The sequence below is a fragment of the Orbicella faveolata genome, unplaced genomic scaffold, assembly GCF_042242905.1.
Source record: "Orbicella faveolata isolate gen_17 unplaced genomic scaffold, um_ofav_v1 contig_25, whole genome shotgun sequence".
NCBI classification, from domain to species: domain Eukaryota; kingdom Metazoa; phylum Cnidaria; class Anthozoa; order Scleractinia; family Merulinidae; genus Orbicella; species Orbicella faveolata.
This window is the reverse complement of record NW_028301553.1, coordinates 19,622,446-19,634,493: the sequence shown is the minus strand read 5'-3', so window position 1 is coordinate 19,634,493 and position 12,048 is coordinate 19,622,446. Positions and strand designations below refer to the sequence as shown.

At 41.8% G+C, this 12,048-nt stretch overlaps 1 pseudogene; it reads right to left on the bottom strand.

Annotated features, from left to right (window-relative positions):
• Window positions 1–267: 267 nt before the first annotated feature.
• Window positions 268–1,120, bottom strand: LOC149109290 (uncharacterized; annotated as a pseudogene).
• Between the last annotated feature and the right edge of the window lie 10,928 nt (window positions 1,121–12,048).

The following is a 12,048-nucleotide window of genomic DNA, read 5'->3' as shown; positions in this document are numbered from 1 at the left end:
ACATAGCGCAATCATCCTGCTAGCTTCGCATTTGAGTGTAAACAGCCCCAGCGTGCGCCGGCTCCACTTGTCCCATTCAAGCCACTACTTCCTTTTTGCCTCGAATTCTGCATGCAACTCTGGGCGAACGATGTCCTCAAGCCGATTAGCAGAGATGGCGATGTAGCTGCTGTCTGTGTCCATTTGAATCAACTCGAAGTCGCGGCGATCGAAATATCGATCCAGGAAATCGTAATAGAACTCGAGCATTCTCTTCTTTGCCAGCTGATACAGAGTAATTCCGATCTGGAACGGCCGATTGATCGTGATACGCGACTTCTTGCTTTGCAGCTCATACGCTTGCCCGAGCTACTCCAGATCACTGAAGTACGCGCTTCGCAAGGCTCTGTCCACCACCTTCTCATCCTTTGTGTAGATCACGCTTGTTTGTCGCTCCAGCGCTTTAATGAGTTTCCCGTAGCCGCTGTTTCCCAGCAGTTTGAACACCTCAGCCAGCAGAGCTTTGTTCCTGTCCACCTCTCTTGTGCGGCGGGCCTCTGTCACCTGCTCCACAAACCAAGCGAAGATCTTCGTCGCCTGATAGTCGATCGTGGGATAAACAGCTTTGATGACTGCTCCATGTTTCACATACCGACGCAGTGGTAGGGCATACAGCAACAGCATTCGCTCTGACAACGCCCCTACCAGCTTTTTCCCGTCACCTCTTTTTCTGCCGGTGCTGTAAGTAATCTTTCATGTGCTGTGGTACAGTTTCATCAGGGATCTGCCTGGTGAGGAAGAACGGCGGCATTTCTTCAAACTTTGGCCACAGCGGTTCAGGGATCCCTATGTCCACTTCCGCAAATCCAAACCAAGTTCCAGCTTTTAGGCGTTTTTGGGAAAGACGGAAAGAGGTATAGGAAAGAAGCAAAGTGAGTCTTTGAAGACGATGTTTCTATACTGGATGGAGAGGGACAGGATCTTGGCACCGTTGACGGGATTTGTTCTGGAACGATGTACTGTCTCTAAAGTTCGTCCAATATCAAGTATGAGTCAAACCTTGTGAATTGTAAGCCAGGACGGTGAGTTTGAAATCTTGGGCTAATTCTCTCAACCAATCCAAAAAGTCCACGATGCACATGGTGCCCTCAAATTGGAAGACTTCGTCGCAGTTGAAGGTGTCCCAGTAAACGAGGAGGTTGTCTTTATCTTCCAAACTTCGCCAACCATCGGCTTTTCGTTTTCCGGAGTTTTTCTTTTTTTGCTTTCCTTTCAATTCGGTGGGATTTTGTAGGTAACATTGATGAAAGCGGAGATTGTGATATTCTTTGCAAGAAGGGCATTTGGTGGTTCCACACACGTGTCGCGTTTCCAACTCGCGTGTTCGGAGTAGTCGATGGCAGGGCGGACACTTGCGTCGAGTGGCACACACATTTTGATCTTCTTGGCGGGGTCGGCCTTTTTTTCATCTGTGCTGGCATAAACATAATGATTCTGCATACACTGGTCTCCGAGGAAGGAACGTTGACAACGATTGCACTCGAGAGTGGCCGATTCTCCGCCAGCGCGACGATAGTCTTCACATTTCGATTGATAGCAAGCGAAGCATTTTTTTCCCTGGCAGGGATGATGTTTCATGTCGTCGTGATCGTATCCTTTTTCGCAATGGAGGCAGGATCTATTACGTCCGAGGAACCCAGAGATGGAAGTACATCCGTGATAGTGTTCACCCGCTTTGATGAGGATGATTTCCTTGTTGGTATCACAGATGGGACCCTTGTAAATGATTTGGTGATTATGATCCAACGAGAGCACGACGAGACAGTAGTCGGGGAGATGTCGCCGAAATGACTCGATCTCGGGGAGACTGTACGGTCCTTCGGGTACGCCAGCCATTCAATGTAATGCTTTGGCTCTTCTTTCTTGAACAGGTCGCCCTCTTCGCAAACTGTCATAGTCTGCATGTTGACTCCCGAAATCGCAATACGCTTTCATGGTGACGACAGCGCGGGCACAACACAGTTCATCCTTATTCGTGATTTTCACCACACTCTTTTTGAGGTCCATCAATTTTTCGAAGGCCATGGTTCCCTTCCGTATGCACTGGTTACCTGCACCTCGACCCTGATCGCGAATGTGCGAGATGTGTAAGATGAGCGTGTCATCTATTTCAAAGTTTTCGTTGGAGTTCAACATTTTAGAGATCTGTTCCAGTACTTCTCGGGTATGGTGTATATGGTGGCCCATCAATTTTTCATAATTTATTTCTTACTTTGATTTTTTTTCATTAAAAAATAAATAAAATAAAAAATACATAACAATACAAAAGATTTCAAAAAATAAAAATTAAAAAACATACATCCTCCGTGGCCCAGCATCGCCATAGACCACAATGCATCGCGAGTAAATGTATGATATCCCATAATCCTCCAGAGAGCTTTCTTTTTCAAAATGGCGGCCAGAATAAGGAACTCAGAGTAGGAAGAAGATATAGAGCTAGAGAACGACCTTAAGGAGCAGGTTATTCGTAACCTGTGACAATCTGAAATAGTAGACTTTATGAGAGTCAAATATCCGATATATTCTTGGAACCTGAGGACTCTATCCCGCCGTTTCCATCATTTTGGGATCAGGTACACCAGGAGCTCCTGGGTACACTGACTACTCTGTCGACATAGACGAGGCGAAGGGGACTGTGGAGAAAGAAATGAAAGGGCCAGGAAGGTTATTGGATTACCGCTCACTACACAAGAAGGTTCGAGAGGTACACGGACTCAACCCATCCCCTCATTACTGATCCACTGCTCAGAGATAGATAATCAAGAGTGGGTGAGGCCATGCACTTTTCTACCTAAATGTGTAACACTATTCCGAAATAACGGTACGACTCTCTGATTGTTAGCAAAATTCAACATATTCGTATGTATGTCCATACAAAAAAAGAATCAAAAATGAGAAGCAGTGGGGAAACAATATTAAATGCAACATTAACATTTTTGCGTACATTTGAGGTGAAGTTCTCTTAGGACCTTTTGGCAGCCCCACGCCACCTCTTTCCTCAAGACCTTCCGGATTTACGTCCGCCATAACGTCATACATCAGATTTCTTGGGACCTTGACTCCGTGTACTTCTCGAACCTTCTTGTGTAGTGAGTGGTAACCCAATAATCTTCTGGCCCTTTCATTTCTTTCTCCACAGCCTCTGTCACCTCGTCTATATCGACAGAGTAGTCAGTGTACCTGATCCCAAAATGATGGAAACGGCGGGATAGAGTCCTCAGGCTCCACGAATACACCGGATATTTGACTCTCATAAAGTCTACTATTTCAGATTGTCGCAGGTTACGACTAACCTGCTCCTTAAGGTCGTTCTCTAACTCTATATCTCCTTCCCACACTGAGTTCCTTATTTTCAAATTTTTTGTATTCTTATGTATTATTTATTTTATTTATTTTTTAATAAAAAAAATCAAAATAACAAATAATATTATGACAAAAATAAAAATAAAAACGCGTACTTTAAAGAACTACACCATTCTGAAGCAATTTTTTCTATGGCGTTGATGGACCACCATAGACACCAGTAAAATACCAGGATTTTCCTCTTACTAAAACATAGGCACCCAAGGCCAGCAAGAGTTATTTTTTAGGAATTAAAAGCCCCTGGGGGTAGCAACACTCAGTGGACTCTTAACAGTCACGATAAGGTTAATCCAACAAGTTTGCTTGGTTACGATGTTCTCGTTGACGTCGTCGCCGTGGTTTCCCTAAGCTCCCTGTTATATTATCTCCAGTTAGTTAAGTTTCAACTGTTCTCAATCTAAGAAGGATATTCTGCCAATTTTAGCATTAATATGAGTTCACATTGACTTTGTGACCTTGATACTGTGACATGGGTTCTTGTCTCGGCCGCTGGGTTAGGGAGCTAACGCTCAGGTACTAGCTTTAAGTTTGTCCAACGTGGGCAAATTATCTCGAACAATAAGTAAATATGGAGTTAATTTAAATTACAAGGTAACTAAAATAATCAAACGTGAGCGCCCTCTGAACGCAACTCGTATGCAAGATTTATATTATTTTTGATATTTCTGAAATGTTATAGAGTATCGTATTTTAAGTAAAAAATTGTTTTTGTGGGTTTGACAATTATGCATTGAGAGGTTTCCGGCCTTCTACTCTCGGAAACCGAGGGATAACGACTCTTGAATGACGGAATAATCAACAAAGGACCATGATCTTCGGTGTTACGACATCCGAACGGATGGTCAAGTCAGAAACGTGCGTCGATTTCCGAGGATACGAGGAATGCGTTTAGGGAGTGTTTGATCACCCATTGTTTATGATTGAAGGTATTTTGTGTGGACGATGGCATTAACAATTATTTTTATGTACCTCGTGTCTTAAAATAGTCTTTTGGAAAACCCGTTGGAAGTCAGGGTTCTCAAATTATTAATGGTTTCAATATTCAAATCAGATTTAACCGCTTGATCGTAGTTAAGAAACTGTCTCCTTGTTTCGTGATCCATGAAATCGATTTGGCCGAATGTAAAGCGATTTGATTTCGTGGCTTCGCGGTATCTTCGTACGAGACCGCGTGAGTCTAACACTTGTGGCAACGCCACGGCTCCAAACCCCCGTTTTCCCGCGCTTTTAAAGTCAACATAACGTAGTGCGGTCAAAAGCGAGATGAAAAATGCACCAGTATGTTTAGAAACTAACGTCAAGGGAATTAAGAGGCAATCAGTGGTCTCTTAAGTAATACTTTGCCTGTTATGTAAATGATGCGTGGGAGGCGCGGTGGCCTTATGGTTAGTGCGCTCGTCCTCGGATCGAGAGGTCCACGTTCGAGCCCTGGCCGGGGACATTTTGTTGTGTACTTGGGTAAGACACTTTACTCTCACAGTGCCTCTCTTCATCCAGGTGTATAAATGGGTACCGGCGAACTAAATGCTGGGGGTAGCCCTGCGATGGACTAGCATCCCATCCAGGGGGGAGTAGAAATACTCCTAGTCGCTTCATGCTACGGAAACCAGGATAAGCTCCGGCCTGGTGGGCCACTGGCTCGTATGCACACTTTACCTTTTGTAAATTATACAATGAAAACTCAAACGCGCAGATTTGATACGTTACAAAACTTACTGTTAATTCCTTGCTATGCGCGAAAAATTCACATATATGATAATGAAATTCAAACTTAACGACGCAGTTTCCTTTGTCCATGCGCACCTTAGCCAAATTTCATTTTCAAATTTCTCAACCGACGTTTAGTTCAGTTTGAGCTGTATCGCACTTAGCGTCAGGTTTGCTGACTTTTAGCAATGCGGGCGAAACTTTAAAAGGATACAGCGAGTTTTATTTCAACATTGAGCATTTCATTTCACGTGAACCTGAGTTTCTTGAAGCTTTGAGACTGAAAGTTCGCTCCACAAGATGGCAATATTCCTTCAAACGGTTTGATTCAAGCATCGCTGGGCTCTGTGATGCTCACCACTTGGGACACTTCAGAACTGTACTGTAGTAATCTTTAGTAGCAACCGACAAACAGGATAGTCGATGCTGAACAATGCAAACCACCTTAATTCCTTGTTCACTGGTGAGACATTTAGATACAGTCACTATGTTGAAGTATGGGGAGACAGATAAGAGAGGCAGGGCAATGGAAAAAGCCTGCTTAAAGGTAAGTAAGAATTTCTTATTCTATATAATCAGCAAATAGATTGAACTTTATTCTAATAACATTTCTGAACAGTCTTTGGTCATATGATATTTCAAAGACTAAGCAGTCTCTTAGGAAAGTAACTCTCAGTGACTTTCGGGCTCCACAACAATTCAACCTTACCCTTACACCCGTCGTAAACAAGTTTCATTTTTACTGCAGAGTGCATTATTGGGATGGTTATGGGAGCTACCTGCCGCTAAGGAACTAACCACTATGGCGCTAAGGTGTAAACTTAATTAATTAATTTCAATTAATTAATTAGTCTAGAGGCAAGGAAGTAGCGGGGGTAGGGTGGGAAAGGTACATGTGTACTCTATGTAAAACACGTTCTATCGCCGTCACTTAACTTTGAACATCGCAAAACTATATATTTGTTTCAGGTAACCCCTTGCTCTCCTTGTGGTACTATTCTCCTTAGAACAAAACTAATTTGTCCTAAACGCATGCGCAGATTAGTTAGCGTCCGTGGCTTCTATATTAGGTGAAGGACACATTGTATACAGAATCACGCACAAATGTTGAGTGGTTTTCCTTATGGTAGAGCTCAACATGTAAGACGCATGCGTTCTAGCATCGTTAGTGTTATACACTATCTTTCCACGCGGTATTTTATATATCATGTCATGTGACCAAGGACGGCAGTTATTTTTCAGGTAGCGTCAATTGTCCCTTTTTATTCCAAAAGTGAAACGTTACTGTGGCTGCGTAGCTTTTAGAATTACACACAGGTCGGTTCAACAAATATCATGTGCAGTTTTCAATCTACAATAGTGTGCTTGTCAGGGTTCAAATGTATTGCTTCTCCTTAGCGGCTTGTTTATTTCTTGCCTTAATTGTGTCTGTAAGAGAGACCAAAAAGTTCCCAAGTTAGTGGCTTTAATACTCCGTAAATTGTAAATTTGTAACAAAAGAAACCAGGAAAATGCTTAAATATTGCTGCAGACGCCGTGGCACCTAATGAAAGCGCAAATTAATTTAATCCGTCTTTGAGGAGACTCATTCATATCGGCCAAGTAGCGCTGTTTATCTTCAATACTTTTCGTTGAAATGCTTCTCAGCCATCAATATCGTTGTGTCTTAATTTTGAATTGTTTTATTGTTAACAACAAAGGTGACAACAGAAGAAGAAAGTGGTATTTCGTGACTATCTGATAATTAAATTAGTTCCTGTTCATTGGTAAAAATTTGCATTTTTAGTAAAACAACATCGTTTCTGTTCCGTTTCTTCATCACTACATCAGATATTTAACTTTCTTTCATTTATCTCCAAAAAACAAGGACATCCTCCGTATGTTTTGGAGAAAACAAGGGTTTCATATTACATGGCTTTGCGAGGAAAACAAAAGTATCAAGTTACAAAGTTGGCGTGAAGAGCTAAATTGTCACGTTTGCTGCTTCAGCGTATTATTGAAATTAAAATGAACGAAAATCAAGGTAAAACACCAGTAGTAATTAATTTGTGCGTAATTTTTGGACCTTGAATGAAAATAATACCTTGAAATATACACACTGCAAAGGGGAAAAGCCGTAGCAGACTACTAAGGTAGACACAAACCGGAAGTGAACCGAGCATGGGTGAGTACTTATGGGACTACTGTACCAGAGCTATCAATTGCGCTCTCTGCACTATCTGAGATTGTCTCACTAGTTCATAAAAAGTCTTTGTGATAAGACACGAAGGGACCGAAGACAGCATGTAATTATTAAACGTTTAAACGTAGTTTCCCTTTGTGAATTACTAATCTAAACACCTATTTTTCTCTAGATTAGTCCTTGAAGCGCTAATTACTGTGCAGTACGTACATCACATGCATATCGGTGTCGCAACAGTCTATTGATCATCAGCCTGGTTCAGGTGTGGGTTATAAGGATCCATACTATGGAAAAACGGAAACTTATAAGGATCCACACTATGGAAAAACTGAGTGATTCCTGGCCGGAGCAATGTCTGGAAGAGCTGAATGCAAGGAAACAGAAAATTTGAGAAAACCTTCAAGTGGAATGGCAAGCGAAAAAGTCTTTCCTGAGAGCAACCTGCTGTGAACAATTCTGGTAACGATAGGATAAGTAAATAAGGACACAGGTATCGACTTGTTTCTTAGAAAAATCCGAGATCAGCGCTAAAACGAGTTAATAAAACGTCCATTTTGAAATCAGAATGATCGCAGACGGCAATCACGCGTTCCTAAGCTGGGTGGAGAGTTTCGCGCGCTCCTCTTAGTGCTTGTTTTACTTTCACTTCCAGAGCTGTGGTTGCAGTCGAGAAGTCGACTAGTCATTCCGTGCTCGCAAGTTGGAAACCTATCCTGTTGGACACAGCACGCAGCACGCAGGTACCATGCGACAATCCACTGGAAACATGAGTCTGGATGGAGTGTCGGAATAGGGTGGTTGATTTCTGACCGGGCCTGTTCTTCCTCAGCGCTTCTGGCTCATATGGACCCCCCCCCCCTCCCCCCCGAGGGCTGTGTCTGTATTTCAAGCTGGGTTTGCGGGTTGTCGTTTCCGTTTTTTTTTTTCTGCAGTCAAAATTCTAAAAGAATGAATAAACACTTGATCTGGGTTTTTCGAGAGCTAGTTGTAACTCTCAACAACTTGGAGGAAGGAAGAAATGTGGACACAATATCCGATTGTATGATCAACCACAAATTAGAGCAGATGAACCTCTATTTCCTGTTAAGCTTATTGAGCTTTAAGCAATTAATGTTCCTACACAGGAATAATGCCATTGGCTATTGAATTGATATTACATTTTTTGCCTCTAGAAGCACTGACAAGGTCAGGAGTAGTTTGTATGTCGAATTAATGCTTCACCTAATGCATGCCATGGATAAAGACTGGTTTGGAGTCTTCCTTACATCAAAGTGGACAAGTGTGCTTAAGCAGCGTTTGCTTGTTGTCTTTCTATTTTCTGCATGAAGAAGAAATATTTAGTTATTGGGTTATCGAGAATGAGAAGCGCTACTTCATGAAAAGATAATTTATGGATAACGCTGAAGTTACGCTAAAATTTGTGGGGTTGTAGTTCAGTTACTAATTATTTTCTTTTGTTGTTTCTAAACAGTTTATTGACTCGTTATGAATTACATACGACAGGAAAAAGTTTCTTGCTGCATCCTAAGAATGTTCTCTACTACGAAGCCCGTGTGATTTCCCGGCCTCAACGAACAAATTGACCTTACGCTTAGTCAATAACCTATATCAGGAGCATATCATATGCTACTGCCTATATGTAATGCTCTGTTGGACTATGTAAAACAATGGGGAATATCTAATTATGTGCGGTTCTGTAGGACTTTGCAAGCAGGTTTTTAATGATATTGTACTTTAAAGTTATTATCTGGAATGTAATCAAGCTTAAAGTTTGGTTATATATGGCTTTATGAGTTTACTAAGAACTTTGTGTTACTATCGGGAACATGTAGGGCTCTCGGTAGGGCTATATCAGCTCAATTGTATGAAAATGTATTCTTATGTACAGCTATATAGGCCTATGTGTGGCTATATCAAGCAATTTAGGGCTGTAGAGTCTTGGCTTGCGTAAAAAATAGCTCCCTATGACTATTTCAAATAAAACGAACGATGTCGAGCATCTTCGGAAATCCAATATTTCGCAAGTCGAGCTCTGTCGAAGTACGTGCAGAATATCTTCGGAAATCCGACTAGTTCGGAAAATCGATTTACTACCAAAGAAGACCATCTTCGGAAATCCGACTAATTCGGCAAATACAACATCTTCGGTGTCCCTCGGTAACCTCTAGGAAAATCGTACTTTTTCGAACTTCTTCGGTAATGTTTTTTCGGCAAGTCGAGCAATGTCTGTCGCTTTCGAGTGATATACCACGGAATATCCGTCGAGACACCTGTATTCTCTTGGTACACACACGCGCCTAAAGGCTTGTGTTTATACCGAAAAAAATTAAATGACTCGTGAGATATAATTATTCCATAAGGGGTCACTGTTCCGCCGTTTTGTTACTTTCCAGTAGCAAAATTTGTACATTATCCATGTCATCTGGACTGGAGCCCAAAAAATTCAACACAAGCAAGTAAGTGGTGGGGCTAAAGTGCTTCCTCCTCCTTCGCGGTCCCTGATTTCATTTGTGGTTTTGCACATATCTTTCAGTAGCCTAAAATGCCAATCATCTCCCACCCTCAGCTTAATCCTGTTAAGGGCCCATTAACCTATTCATGCGCGCGCTCGCGCGCGTTGCTAAGGAGGTCAAATTTCACTTCCGGTTACTTACGTCAGCCTGACCGCGGAAAATAATAACAACTCAAAAACTTGCAAATTCGCTTACATTTTAGATTTTTTTCTTTGTGTTTCACGAAATGTAAAGTAAAAAAAGTGCAAGCAAAGACAAAATAAGAGAAAGACAGAAAAACAAGAGCAATGGAAAGAGGAAAACTAACTCCGTGTGGCTTTGTTTGATCTCACCGAAGTGCGCTGGTAGTGTAAACTGCGCACCCGCTGATAGGGTAACTTTCAATAGATATCGGGCGCACCTCCGGTTTCTTTAAATGTTAAAGGAAACGCGGTTTTTCCTTAAATCCAGCCTTTTTCAACGAATTTCGATTAAAGCCAATGTTGGAAACATAGCTATGAATTCCTTTTTCGAAATCATACTTTTTTCAGAAAATTACGAACTTTTCAATACTTTAAAATCCTCTCAAAATCTGACCTTTTAGAAATGAAACAAAATCGATGCATAGCGTAACGAGGATTTAAATTAAAATATTAAATCAATGAAAAAAATCCCGATAAAGTAATTTGCCTGGGAGCCTTTGCAATTTTTCTGTATTAGTCACATGACCACAGGCGTGGCCTGATGACGTCATCACTAGTGTTACTGAAAACACACGAAATAACTCTGAACTAACTAAAAATGATCAGGTTATATGAGAATAAATTTTCCTTAGCAACGGCTCGAAAAGATCGGTTAATGGGCCTTTAATCCCCAGGGCCGGGTTGTTCGAAAACCGGTTAACACTAACCCAGGATTAAAAGCTAACCGAAATATAAAATTTTCGTGGGTAAAAATGTTTTTCACTGCTTACCGTATTTTCTCAATTAAACGCCGGACCCCGATTAAACGCCGGCCTCGTATAAACGCCGGGTCCACGAGGCCAATTTTGAAATAAACGTCGGGGGCGTTTAATCGAGGCCCCGGCGTTTGTTGGAGGCCCCAGCGTTTATTTGCGTTCGAACCAACAATTTGATTTTTCCCTTATTAAATAGCACTACTGCGACATACTAGTACGCTATGGTGTTTTGATAATCTTAATTAACGTTCAAAAGGAAAAGTCCGGCGTAACGTAACAAGAATAGTAGCTGTACAACAAAATAAAACAAAATGTTCGCGTTCGTGTTGTCATTAAGTCTTATTACTGATGACGCACTTTCTTTCGTGTGTTATAGTGCTCACTGTCACTAAAATCGCGAGGATCCCTCCAGCGTTTGTTTATGAGCTGTTTCGATCTTGTCATAAGTTGTCCTTTCTGAGAGGAAATCGCACATTGAATAGAAATAGGGACTTCAAGGCCGCCTTGTTCCAAGTTGCTAGCTCGGTAGGTTTCCTGTCTCACTTTAGCCGAAATTTTCCCTCCATGTTTTACAAAGAAGCAAAGAGCGGAAGAGAGTTCGATTGGGATGTGTCCGACATTTATCTTCTCATTATCAGGGTCATGCACACGGTAAACAGCCATCGCACACGGATCGTACTTGTTGTTTTCTTCACGACTTACAATAAGACCTTCGCCGATCGCAATATCTTTCCAGTGTTTTTCGGTAACGTGGTACCCTCGCACTCAGCAATCAAATTCAAATGTTTCCTCGGTTTCTTGAGTAGCCATACGTATATTAAGGTCTTACTATAATAAGGATAGAGACCAAATACCACCTAGCTTAGCCGTCTTAGCAGAGGAAAGCAACAAGAGCGGATGGTTGCGTTACATGCGTGACCGCACACGTGCATAAACTTGACCTGGCATTTAACATGCTTCATGGTGTAAAATAACAGTGTACCGGCACGTCAACCTTTTTCAATCGTTATTAGGATCATGGACATCGATACTATCAACAATTCCACTGAATCTCCCAATAGATCAAGTCAAGAAAATGATCAGAAATCGCCTCTGCAGAGAGGTGCAACTAGTGGAAAGGGAAAGAAACGACACAGTTATAGCATAAGCACAAAACTCGAAGCAATTGCTTATGCAGAAAGCAACAGCAAGGAAGCCGCCACACGAAAATTTTGCGTGGACGCTAAGAGAATCCGAGAATGGTGCCAAAAGAAAGCGGAGTTTGAGAATGCAGCAAACCCAAGACTAAACGGTGGCGGGAGAAAGCC